Source organism: Armigeres subalbatus, chromosome 1, assembly GCF_024139115.2.
Source record: "Armigeres subalbatus isolate Guangzhou_Male chromosome 1, GZ_Asu_2, whole genome shotgun sequence".
Lineage (NCBI taxonomy): Eukaryota > Metazoa > Arthropoda > Insecta > Diptera > Culicidae > Armigeres > Armigeres subalbatus.
The window spans coordinates 277335957-277348028 of record NC_085139.1 but is presented as its reverse complement, the minus strand read 5'-3'; the positions used below and the strand labels follow the sequence as shown (position 1 = coordinate 277348028).

Here is a 12072-nt window from a genome sequence, read left to right as displayed (position 1 = left end):
TATTGGATAACAATCTCACAATTTCGCAGATGCCTATCGTAACCCGAATTGCATCGACACTTCTTCCAGAAAACGCAAGTGGATTGGAAAATTTTAAAGAAAAAACACTACGAGTATCGAATGGTCATTCAAGATATGTAGCTTGAAAGGACAGTGGTAGGACTTTTGGCGCAATCCGCTGCCGGACCGTGGGAAAAAATCCATTAAGCGAAAAACTTCACCAGTACATCTCGGCTTGCACGACCGTGCCAATTTCGATCCGCCGGGAGGTTGCCAACGCCCTAAGAAAATATTTGGCATCGCTCGTGTTGAAAGTGATTTCCAAAGCCTCAGTCACTAGATTCTTAACGGGCAAGGACCATTTTCCCGAAAACCATTCGGTCGAATGCCATTTGTTTGGCCGAATGTACCATTTGGCCGAACAGACCATCAGGCCAAAAGTCATTTGACCGAAAGGGTCGTACAGCCGAATAGGTAAATTGGCCTTAATGGTAGTTTGGCAAAAAGGACCACTGGGAATAGTGAGAAGTGATTAATGAGAGATGAAATATGAGAATCGAGTGTGAGACCTTTCCTTTCCAACTTCGCACTTTTTACATTTCACAGTGAGAAGTGAGTAATGAGGATCGAGCAGTTAAGAAGTAAGACTTCTCCCATTGCTTGCTTTGCACTACTCATTTCTCACTTGTCACTGCGAAATGTGAAAAATGATTGGTGAGAGGTAAGAAATGACCAGTGAAAAGTGTGACGTCCCACTTCTCACTCATCATTTCCCACTTCTCATTTCACACATCTCATTTCGCACATCTCCGCACCTCTTCGTACAGATGTGCGAAATGAGATGTGTGAAATGAGAAGTGGAAAATGATGAGTGAGAAGTGAGATGTCTCACTTTTCACTAATCATTTCTAACTTCTCATCAATAATTGTCACTTTCCGCTGTGACAAGTGAGAAACGAGTAGGACAAATCAAGCATTGGGACGTCTCACTTTTCACTGCTTATTTCTGACTTCTCACTTCTCACTGCGAAAACAGAGAGGTGCGACATAAGATGTGAGAAATGAGAAGTGGGAAATGATGAGTGAGAAGTGAGTCGTCTCATTTCTCACTGTGAAAAGTGAGTAGCGCGAAGTGATATGTCTCTCTACTCGCTTCGCACTTTCCACTCTTCACAGTGGAAAGTGAGAAATGAGTAATGAGACGCCTCTCTTCTCACTCATCATTTCTAACTTCTCATTTCTCACTTTTCGCAGTGAGAAGTAAGAAATGATGTTTGAGAAGTGAGAAGCGAAACGTCAAATAACCTATTTGGTTAAATAACATATTCGGCCAAGTGACTTATTACGCAAAACGAGCTATTTGACTAAATGACCTATTCGGCCAAATGACCTACTCGGACGTATGACCCGTGCGGCCAAATGACTTTCAACCAGATGGGTTTCTGCCACATGGCTTTTGGCCGAATGAGTTTCGGCCAAACGATCCTTATCCCCATCCTTAACGTTACAAAACACTCGAGTTCGGCTGGACGGAAGCATGATGAAAATAGTATGATACCGGACTTGCTGAGTTACCAAAACAGCTAGCCTTTTTCGTTTTTGCACTTTCAGGAGTAGAAGGATGTCTTCTGGTTCGAAAGGAATAGGCAACCGATGGTCATAATCTTCTACACACCGCAAAAACCTTATTCCTCGATTTGGTCAATAAAGTGAGGTCCGACCAAACCTTGCCCAGCGAGTGGTAACTCAGCCACGTCATTTCTATTTCGAAGAATAGCGTCTCTTTTCTGGATTCTTTTAAATATCGGCAAATGCCTCGCTGGTTTTAAGCCCTGATCGGAAATCAGTCGGTTCTGACTATAGACCAGTGCATGATGACGTAGGTTGACAGTTTACAGAGCTTTTTCACCGGGACTTAGCCTCTGGCGAAGCTTCCGATAAAAATGTTTCGTTATTTTATTCGCATGTAGATGTCCTTTGCGATTGATTTCATGCTGAATGCAAAGAATATCATTGAAATATTCGGATCGCAGCAATTTTTAACTAAAAATATGAATTTTAATTTTATCCTCATCGATTTTTCTTCTAACACCTTGTAAACAAGATCTGTGAACTGTCAAATAAGTGAGGTTAGATCAAGATCTTGCATTGGTCTATTCTTGGTAGACATGGACGGACTGTTTCGGTTCATACAGCTCAACATCTACATCTTTATACACGCCGATGACATCCGATGACATGTGGTCGTTATCGGAGACACACCTAGACGGACTTGGAATAAGGCACAATCCGCCGTTAGCGTTTCTCTTTCTGCCACTTTTAGGTAGAGTTTTCCATGATTGCCAGCAAGTGCGTCCGTGAGCACGTCTGCTAGCGTGGAAGACATAAATTGTCGGGCCCAAGCATCAAGTTTGGGAAATTATCTTACTCCCAACCGCAAAATCGTTGGGACCTTCTTTCTCACTTCCGCGAAGTTAAGAATTAAGATCAGTTGTAAAACCAGGGTTAATTTGGTTTACAACCACAGGGTGTTCCGCCTGCAAAGAGGACAGGCTATTATTGATAGCCATTTTCTCTACGGCTTAGAACTAACCTGCCCTGATCACCGTAGCGGTAGCCTCATCAATACCATGTGCTGACATTCAACCGGTGCATGAGAGCTGCTTCTGGATCACGGGAACAACCAAACATCTACCGTCTGCACTGAAGAAGACATCCTGTTAATTGCCACCGCATTCGCCTCGTACTCGATTCTTATGGGGAGATAACATTGCGGCGTTTCTTAGGCTGCAGTTGTTTCTTTCGAATGTGAAACGTCCAGGAATCGTAATTCTCACTCATTCTCACGAGCAGAGAATGTTCCCTCACATTCGAATTCATGCAGTCGATGTGGTGGTGTGGCTATAGTGATCGCATCCCAATGCCATTTTCGTTGATGTTCTAGGTTCGAATCCCGTTGCGGTCATAGAATGTTTGTAATTGCTTACCGAAAATGTTCGTGAAAAATGAGTGAAGCGTAAAAGTTTTTCACTACAAGCTCCGAAAAAAGATTCTCCTTCGACCCGAAAATCGCCGCGTGGAGTCTTGTGCAAATGCGCTTTTGGAAACATTACAACAACCGCGCGTCGGTAACTACGTGGAAGCTCTATTCACTGACTTTAGCACGGCACTTGATCGCATTGGCATCATGTTTAAGGCTCCCCCAGACCTAAGCGATTTCAACGCCGCGACGGCGACAACTAGTCGCAATATTCTATTTACGCTTCCATACTAACGGCGACAGAATCGCTGCGTCGCGTGTGTTTGGGGGAAACTTTAACAGAAAAGCTGTCTGATACATTGACGCTATCATCGTGTTATTTATTATTCTTTCGATTGAAAAAGTGAAAAAAATCATAAGGGTTGTGTACAAGACACGACCGCCCGACGTAAACTACGTAAAACAGTTTGGTGAAATGAAGAATCTAGTGCCAGTGGAAGAATACATATTTGCAGCAGCTATCTACAATACGCTATCTACAATATGATTGGCTACCATCAGAGAAAGTAGCTCTTAAGTCACAACTTGAGGCGAGATGAATTTTGTTCAAAGTAAAACTTAATTGCTTGGTGATGGCAGATTGTTTTCCATCGGTAGCAGAATCACAAGCGCGCGTTATAAAAAGACGCTGTCGATAATTATTCGCGTGGATAGCAGTAACAGTCAAATGAAATTTCCCATCAAGATTATAATTCTAGTAGGTAGCCTGCTACTTGCTTAAGGTTTTATTTCCATCCATGCGAATACATATTTGCAGCTTCTCCTTCTGACGTGCGCTCGGACCGGTAGTAATGCTATGATTCCGCTACCAATACCAAACAATTATGCTTTGTTCTATGAAAAAAGTTCGTCTTATATCAGCTTTCTCAATCACTTGTCAATCACTGAATCATTGTTCAAAATTAAATCCACAGCAAGAAGAGTAGTTAAGTACTAGACAAACATCATATAATCAGACAAACATCAAAGCTCAGAATCACGCTAGAATATTTCACTGAAGAATTTTCTAGTTCCTAGCGTTTGCACTATAGACAAATTATTTCAACTTAACCTTCCTCCCAAACATAATGGTGGTTCTGAAAAGATCCGATTCATTCCCAATTATGTGCCTCACCAACAACAACTACTGCCACAGTTTGAATTTTTGTGTAAATTTACGTTTATTTTGATGCACATATTTGGAGCATCGAAATACATCTAAAATTAAGTTTGATGTTAAATTTACATCACTTTAAAATTCAATTGAGATCGTTGAATTTTACACGTTTGGCTTGAAGGGCGCATTTAAAATTAAATGAATGTAAAATCCAACGGACGACAACGTTCGCTCCCACTGCCCACTCCCAAATACAATTAATCTTAAAATTGAATGAAGTTTCTTTTTTCACTACTTTATTTTACGCTTCAATGAAAACATAAATATTTACAATTATATCAAATATATTAATTGGTTCAATATGATTTTGAGTGACCCGACAAACTTAGGCACGAATATCTAATTATTCAAAACACATCCGCGGAATGGTCATAAATCGAAATTCAGAGCCGCAAGGTCAAACGAATAGGCTGCAAAATAAATATTAAATTATATTTGTCAGAAATTAAATAATATTCAACAAAACTATTCTTACCATTCACGTAGCTACTGCGTTGCTTACATTACATTTGTTCACAAATAAGCCGTTTTCGAGACACAATTCAGACACTCTCGATCTCAATGCGATAACGACTTCTGCTTCCATATTGTTTTCACATTAAAAGTAAACGGGTTGGAATTTACACGATCGTGTAAAGTTAAAGTTTAATTGATGGAGAATTAAATGCATATTGATGTATTTATACATCAATTGAAAAATAAATAATGATTCGTGTAATTTTATATCCTTTTCAATGCTCTTAATATGTGCATTGATTTCGATGGAAATTTCAATTAAATAACAAATTCAAACACTGTGTTTTTACGACTGGGCCTGTTTACATGTCGTTGAAATTTAAATATTTTTTGCCGTGTGGACTGCGCGACAGCCATCTGATGATTCGGCTCTACGCACGCCGTTAATTGCCAGATCCAAAAATGCTGCTTGTAACACGGATGTAAAGATCTACTGTTGTTGCCACGACCGCCACCACTATCGAACGAAAAATTTTCATCCGCACCACCACAGCCGTTGTCGCTAGGACCGCTTCTGGACGCCTTGGTCCGCTTTACATTAAATCCAGAATGAAAATGACGCGCGCACGCGAAACACGGGGCTTTTTATACACAGGGAAAACGAAGCAGTGGATCAAAAGGCCCGTACCTTACTGCAATCTGATGTCCGTGTTGGAAATTTATGAACGGGATTGATTATTTTTGAATTTTTCACCCGGTTTGCCGTTGATAATGAACAGTTTTAATACAATTAGCAAATTGGTGGAAAGTTTCCGAATCTATTAATAATAAAATATCGAAAATCCGTCGAAAGATAAAGTCGCCATTACCGTTTGAAATCTTACATGATTTCGTGACGGTCTCCAATTTGGAAATTTTCATTTTGCACCCTGACGTAGTTTTCAAAATGCGCGAACAATAAACACGTCCGTACGTGCTGCTGTCTCGAACTGGAATGGGCCACGCGCGCGCGGGAGAGCAGTTTTCTTATAATCAATAAAGATGGCTCATTAGTCCCGCCTCTTTGTTGTCCGATATGACTGCAAATATTGTGTAACCGTCACACACTCACCAAAGGGGCGTGGCTACAGGTTCAACTTTATTGATTACAAGAAAGCAGCTCTTCCGCGCGCGCGAGCCATTTCGTTCGAGATGTCGCGGAGAGCAGACCGTGGTACCACCTTCGGCATCGGCGGAGCTCCTACCGGAAATTTTATTCCCAACGATGGTGTGGGTCGCGCGGTCGTCGTCATTAACATTAGCAGCGCTCAGTTTAAATTTTCTTGTATGATGTAGGAGGAATGACGGCTTTGGCAGGTTTTGTTCTATTATTGTCGGGGGGGTTTTTGTTGACCAAATTTTATTAAATTTGGCCACAATATTCTTTGCTATGTTATGATATGATATGATATTTGATATGAAGTACTAACGATCGGCTACCATCAATGAAAGTGGCTCTAAAGGTGACTCGGGGAGGCACTACACACCGTGTTATTTTTCCTATCTTCTGTCTCTTTTTAACATTGCCACCTCGTAATTTTGGAGTGGCGTATTTCGGTTTTCAGTTGTTTGATGTAACTGTAAATGTATCAGCATGTAGATTGCGAGTAAGCACGCGCCGGTGATACTTTTTCAACATCATATTTGTTGTAGAAAAAAATTAAGCATTAATGATAATCAATAGTATCAATAGAATTGGCAAATTGCTGAAGGGTTTCCGAATCGATTGATAAGCAAATGTCGAAAATAAGTTAAAGACGCTATTAGCGTTTGAAATCTATCCTAATTTTTGTGACAGTCTCGAATTTGGAAATTTCCGTTTTAAACCCTGTATCTGAGTCTTCCCATTAGACGAAGTTTACGTCAAAAAATCTGTAGCAAACATCAATACTGACGCCACACAATTTTTTCAGTCATAATGCGAATCAATTTTTTGCATGGTCTCCTTCCGATACTTGCTTGGGATTCAACTACCGACGTTAGCGTTGCGCTTTGAATAAAGTTCATCTCGGAACCGATTTCTTTTTCAATCAACAGGAAAAATACAAAATTAGTCTCGCGGGAAAATTGTTGTGCCGACAATATCCAAATCGTTGCAAACGCCACGTTAGTGAATAAATTGCTGTAGCAATCTTCCGGTAACAGCCTATGCTGGCACTAATGCTATGATTCCGCTACCGATGCCAAACAATTATGCTTTGTTCTATTTAGAAAGTTCGTCTAATATCAACATTCTCAATCACTAAAATCATACAACTCCGAATTACGCTAGAAAATTTCACCGAAGAATTTTCCAGTTCCTAACGGTTGCACTTTAGGAAAATTATTTCAACTTAACCTTCCTCCCAAATATAATGATGGTCCTGAAAAGAACCGATTAATTGCCACTTATGTGCAGCCACTGGGCTGCGCGACCGCCATCCGATGATTCGGCTCAACGAACGCCGTCGATTGCCAGATCCGCCAAAGATGGGACACGAATGAAAATGATGTGCTGCTGCTTCCACGACCGCCACCACCACCGACCGAAAAAATTTCATCCGCACCACCACACCGCTGAGACAGCCGTTGTCACTAGGACCGCTTCTGGACGACCTGGTTCGCTCGCCGTGACATCCAGAATGAAAATGACGCGCGCACGTAGTAGTAGTAGTAAAATTCTTCTTTATTTAAAACATTTTTTGTTCTACAATTAATTTTAACATGTACAGTGATCGGCCGGTTGGCCCTCCAACTTCAATTCCAATTATTGTTATTATTATGATTATAATGTTTGACTTAATTTTTAAAATATAATGTATCATGACGGCCTACAGGAGGCGCTAGTGTTTTTAAAAATTTGATAACCTAACTACTATGTACACTAATATTTACAATAAAAATTTGATAACCTAGATTGGAACTAGCGCCCTGAGCGCTTGTTGGTCCGAGTGCAAGCAACGGACCCTAAACTTTTCTTTACACTCACCAAAGCGTTCATGTAAGGTTTTTATTCCGGCCAGACGGTGGACCTCGGATGTTCTTGTCCTGGGAGGGGTGTTGAGGATCATCCTCAGGAATTTGTTTTGGACCCGTTGAAGTTTGAGGTGGTGGGTTTTAGCGCAGCTCTCCCAGACCGGCATGCCATATTCGATCACAGGGAGGATGATTTGCTTGTAGACAGCAAGCTTATTTTTCAGGGACAATGACGACCGGCGGTTGATCAAAGGGTACAGTAGTTTCAACAAGACGTTACACTTTGTCACCGTTTTGTCAACCTGTTGCCTGAAAATAAGCTTGCTGTCGAGGGTCAAGCCAAGGTAGCCGGCCTCATTGGCCCATTCCACGGTCGTGCCATTGAGGATGATTTTACAGTCCCCAGGCGGAACAAGTTTAGGGGATTTGGAGTGGGGAAAATGATGACCTGGGTCTTCGCCGCGTTGATACAGATCTTCCAGCTGGTGAGGTACTCTGTCAGGGCATCCAGGCCTCGTTGGAGTTTTGCCACTAGCGCTCTGATCACTCTACCGTTGTAGACGATGGATGTGTCATCTGCGAACAGAGACAGAATGCCGCCTTCTGGAGGTTCTGGCATGTCGGAGGTGAACAGATTGAAAAGCAGGGGCCCGAGGATACTGCCCTGGGGAACGCCTGCGACGATGTTGTGCGCATTGGAACTCGCTCCGCTGATTGAGACCCGGAATGTCCTTGCCGACAGGTAATTGCTGATGATTTTCACCAGGTAGCTGGGAAGATTGTAGCGTTGTAGTTTGTACACCAGGCCATCATGCCATACATTGTCAAATGCCTTCTCGACATCGAGTAAGGCCATGGCGGATGTTTTCGAGACAAACTTGTTCCGTCTGAGGACGTTGGTAACTCGGGTCAGTTGGTGTACAGTTGACCGACCGCGTCGGAAACCAAACTGTTCCTCGAGCAAGATGTTGAGATTTTCGGCAGACTCAAGTAACCGATGATGAATAGCTTTTTCGAATAGCTTGGATAACCCTGAGAGAAGGCTGATGGGTCGATAACTTTTGGGGAGGAAGGATCCTTCCCAGGCTTCCGGATGGGGATGACTTTCGCTGACTTCCAGGACGATGGGAAGTAGCTAAGCCGGAGACACTGATTAAAGATCAGCGAGAGGTGCTCAAAGAACGGAGCACTCATGTGTTTGAGCTCGAGATTCAGGATGCTGTCGAAGCCTGGGGCCTTCATGTTCTTCGACGATTTGATATAGGCCGTCAATTCGTCAGCTGAGATCTCCAACTCCTCCGAGAAGTCGTTGGGAATCAAATGGATGTTGTTAGCATGCTCGTTGACGGCTGCTTCGTGTGGACTGACGATGTTCTGCCCAAGATTGTGTGAGCTGACGAAGTGACGACCTATTTCAGCGACCTTCTCTGCAGGAGTTATCAAGCGATCCTTAGAGCCATTATTGTCTAGTGGGATCAAAGGTGGAATGGGCCGAGGCTTGGATTTTAGAATTTTGGTCATTTTCCAGAACGGCTTAGCATAATCTGGGAGAGTGCGGATCTTATTCGAGAAGTCGTTATTTTGAGGTCCACCATTCTGGCCTTGATAATTTTGTGATTCGATTGCAGCGTGCCTTAAGCTCAGGCAGTCCAGTACGCTGAAACTGCCTGCGAGTGACATTCCGCAATCGAATCAAATCTTTGGTGAGTGTATCGATGTTTAAGGAGTTGCTTACCTGCCGAGCCGTCGGTACGTGTTGCTCTCGGGCCGCCGTGATCGCCTCCTCGATAGCGCACAGCTGGCGGTCGATACTTTCCGGCGTCTCCGGACGCACCTCGTAGTCGACGGTGTTATCGACGCACTGCTGGAAACGCTGCCAGTTCACTCGGTGGTAGTTCCGCCGTAGCTGCTGGTGCCGATTGACCGAGGAGCCCAGTTCCGCCACCACCGGATAGTGATCCGAACTGAGCTCCTGGTATACAACCGGCTGCGAGACGTGGTCACTCAGGTTTGTTACGTAGAGGTCGAGCGTTGCGTGGGCACCGGACCGACTCAGCCGAGTGGGGGAATCCGGGCTCAGGATCGTGTAGTGGCCTTCTTCCATGTCGTTGCTCCAGATGGTGCCGTTTCGATTGCCGCGACTGTTGCCCCAGGCTTGATGTTTGGCATTCAAGTCGCCGGCAATGACATACTGGCCTTGCCTCCGCGTCAGCTTGACGATGTCCTCCGAAGGGCAGCCGATGATCCATCGCCGGCTTTGGCTTGCGTTGGACAGTACGCCGCGATGAGCACGATTGTGCCGACAGAAGTGATGATTTCGACCTCGATGGCCTCGATGACACTGAGCTGAAAGCTTGGGGGCAGACGACAGTTGATGGTGTAGCGAAGAACGATGGCCACACTACCTCCCATGGTCAGTCGGTCGAGTCGATCCGAAAGTTGGGATGTTGACGTTCACTTCCGGTTTTAGGTGCGTTTCAGTGATGAACGCCACGTCTATTTCCTTCTCATCAAGGAAATCCTTCAGCTCGATTGTTTTGCTTTTGAGCGAGCAAGCGTTCCAGTTGACCAGGCCCACCCTAGCAGCCATTTTCAATGATGAACATGCCAAGAGTGAAGACCTGGTCGAATCGGGTTGCAGCCGCGCAGTCGAGTGGCGAGCTGCGCGAAGATCGGCATCAGTTGCTCCGGAGTGTACAGCGGGGCAGATTCTTCCGGTGGGACGGCTTCGTTCTCCGACTGCCGACGGAACCCAGGAGGAGGAAGCGGGGGCCATTCGCTGGTGGATGGTGCCGACGATGCTGGAGCTTGGACCGATGCAGCTGCCGCTGCCAGTCGCTTGTGCGGCTGTAGCGGTGGGAGTATTGGAATCACACAACGGGGAGCCGGGATAGCTGGAAAGTTCACCTCGTTGATTACAGGAACACGGTTCTTCTTCGGAATGGTCCTGGTGGAAGCCTTCTTCCGGATTTCCAGGAACTCGGCTCGCTTTGGGCAGCCCTTTGTGGTGGCCCGATGTTTGTCGCCACAGTTGGCGCACTTGGGATCGGCCACCTCCATTTTGTCGCACTCGTCAGTCGGATGGGGTTCGCCACACTTGTTGCAGCGCGGCTTCATGCGGCAGTTCCTGGTGCCGTGCCCGAAATTGAAGCAGTTGGTGCATTGCGTGACATCGCGGTGCACTGGCCGATATCGCTCCCAGTCAACGACGGTGTAATTTATAACGCCAACCAGCTTCAGGTCCTTCCAGGTAGTGGAGCCGTGCTCCAGATGTATCAGGTAAAGCTGGTCGCGATATTTCCTCGCCTTGTCGTGACGAGCGATCTTGTGGACGGCTACTGGCTTCAGTCCGCAACTTTCAAGCTCTGCTTGGAGCTCTTCCTCCTTCATGTCGTGAAGTCCTCGCAGCAAAGCCTTGAGCGGCTTCGTGCCGGGGTGGTCATGAGTGTAGTACTCATACTTGTGGACCTCGAGGAACTCCACGACGGATTGATGATGGTCCCTGTTGGCCGGCATCACTTTCACGCCCTCGCTGCAGAGCCGAAAAGTACATTTCAGCCCCTTAGCGATCAGCTGGCGAATTTTTGGGCGTAAATCCGGCGGATCGCCCTTCACAAACACGGGCGGGCACTTCTCCTTCCGCTCCGGTTGCACCTGCGGCAGCTGCGATTGCTGCTTCTTCCTCTTTTTCGGCGGATTGCCGGCGTCATCAAGTGGCAACGGCGAGAACACGTTGCTCTGCAAAAGCTGCTTGGAGGGGTTACCCGCGCCTCCAAGAGCAGTGCGCTTAGGCACTTTTCCAGCGACCGAATCGGCCACCGAGTCTCCCATGACGGGTCCGGGAGAAAATAACGCCAACGCGACAAGCGAAAACGTAAACAGCGAACGAACGAGAAAAAACACTTCGAAAAAAAATGCGCGAGCAAAAAACACGTCCGTACGTGTTGCTGTCTCGAACTGGAATGTGTGCGTGTGTGCGTGTCTGCTGACGCGCGCACGCGAAACACGGGGCTTTTTATACACAGGGAAAACGAAGCAGTGGATCAAAAGGCCCGTACCTTAATGCAATCTGATGTCCGTGTTGGGGATTTATGAACGGAATTGAATTTTCAACCCGGTTTGGAAAGAAACAACATTTTCAATAGTTTAACGTTGATAATCAATAGTATCAATAGAATTGGCAAATTGCTGGAGAGTTTCTGAATCGATTGATAAGCAAATGTCGAAAATCCATCGAAAGATAAGAACGCTATTAGCGTTTGAAATCTATCCTAATTTCGTGACGGTCTCGAATTTGGAAATTTCGGTTTTACACCCTGTATCTGAGTCTTCCCCTTAGACGTAGTTTACGTCATAAATTTACTTGTTGCTGACAATAACAACTGGATGATTTCCTACAAAAGTACAGACGTCATCGTTGCGTCCC

General features: G+C 45.1%; 1 protein-coding gene across 1 annotated transcript in view; it reads right to left on the bottom strand.

Annotated features, from left to right (window-relative positions):
* The window catches only part of LOC134207626 (dihydropyrimidine dehydrogenase [NADP(+)]), a 46764-nt gene that overhangs the window by 3589 nt on the left and 31103 nt on the right, over positions 1 to 12072 (bottom strand). The window lies entirely within an intron of this gene.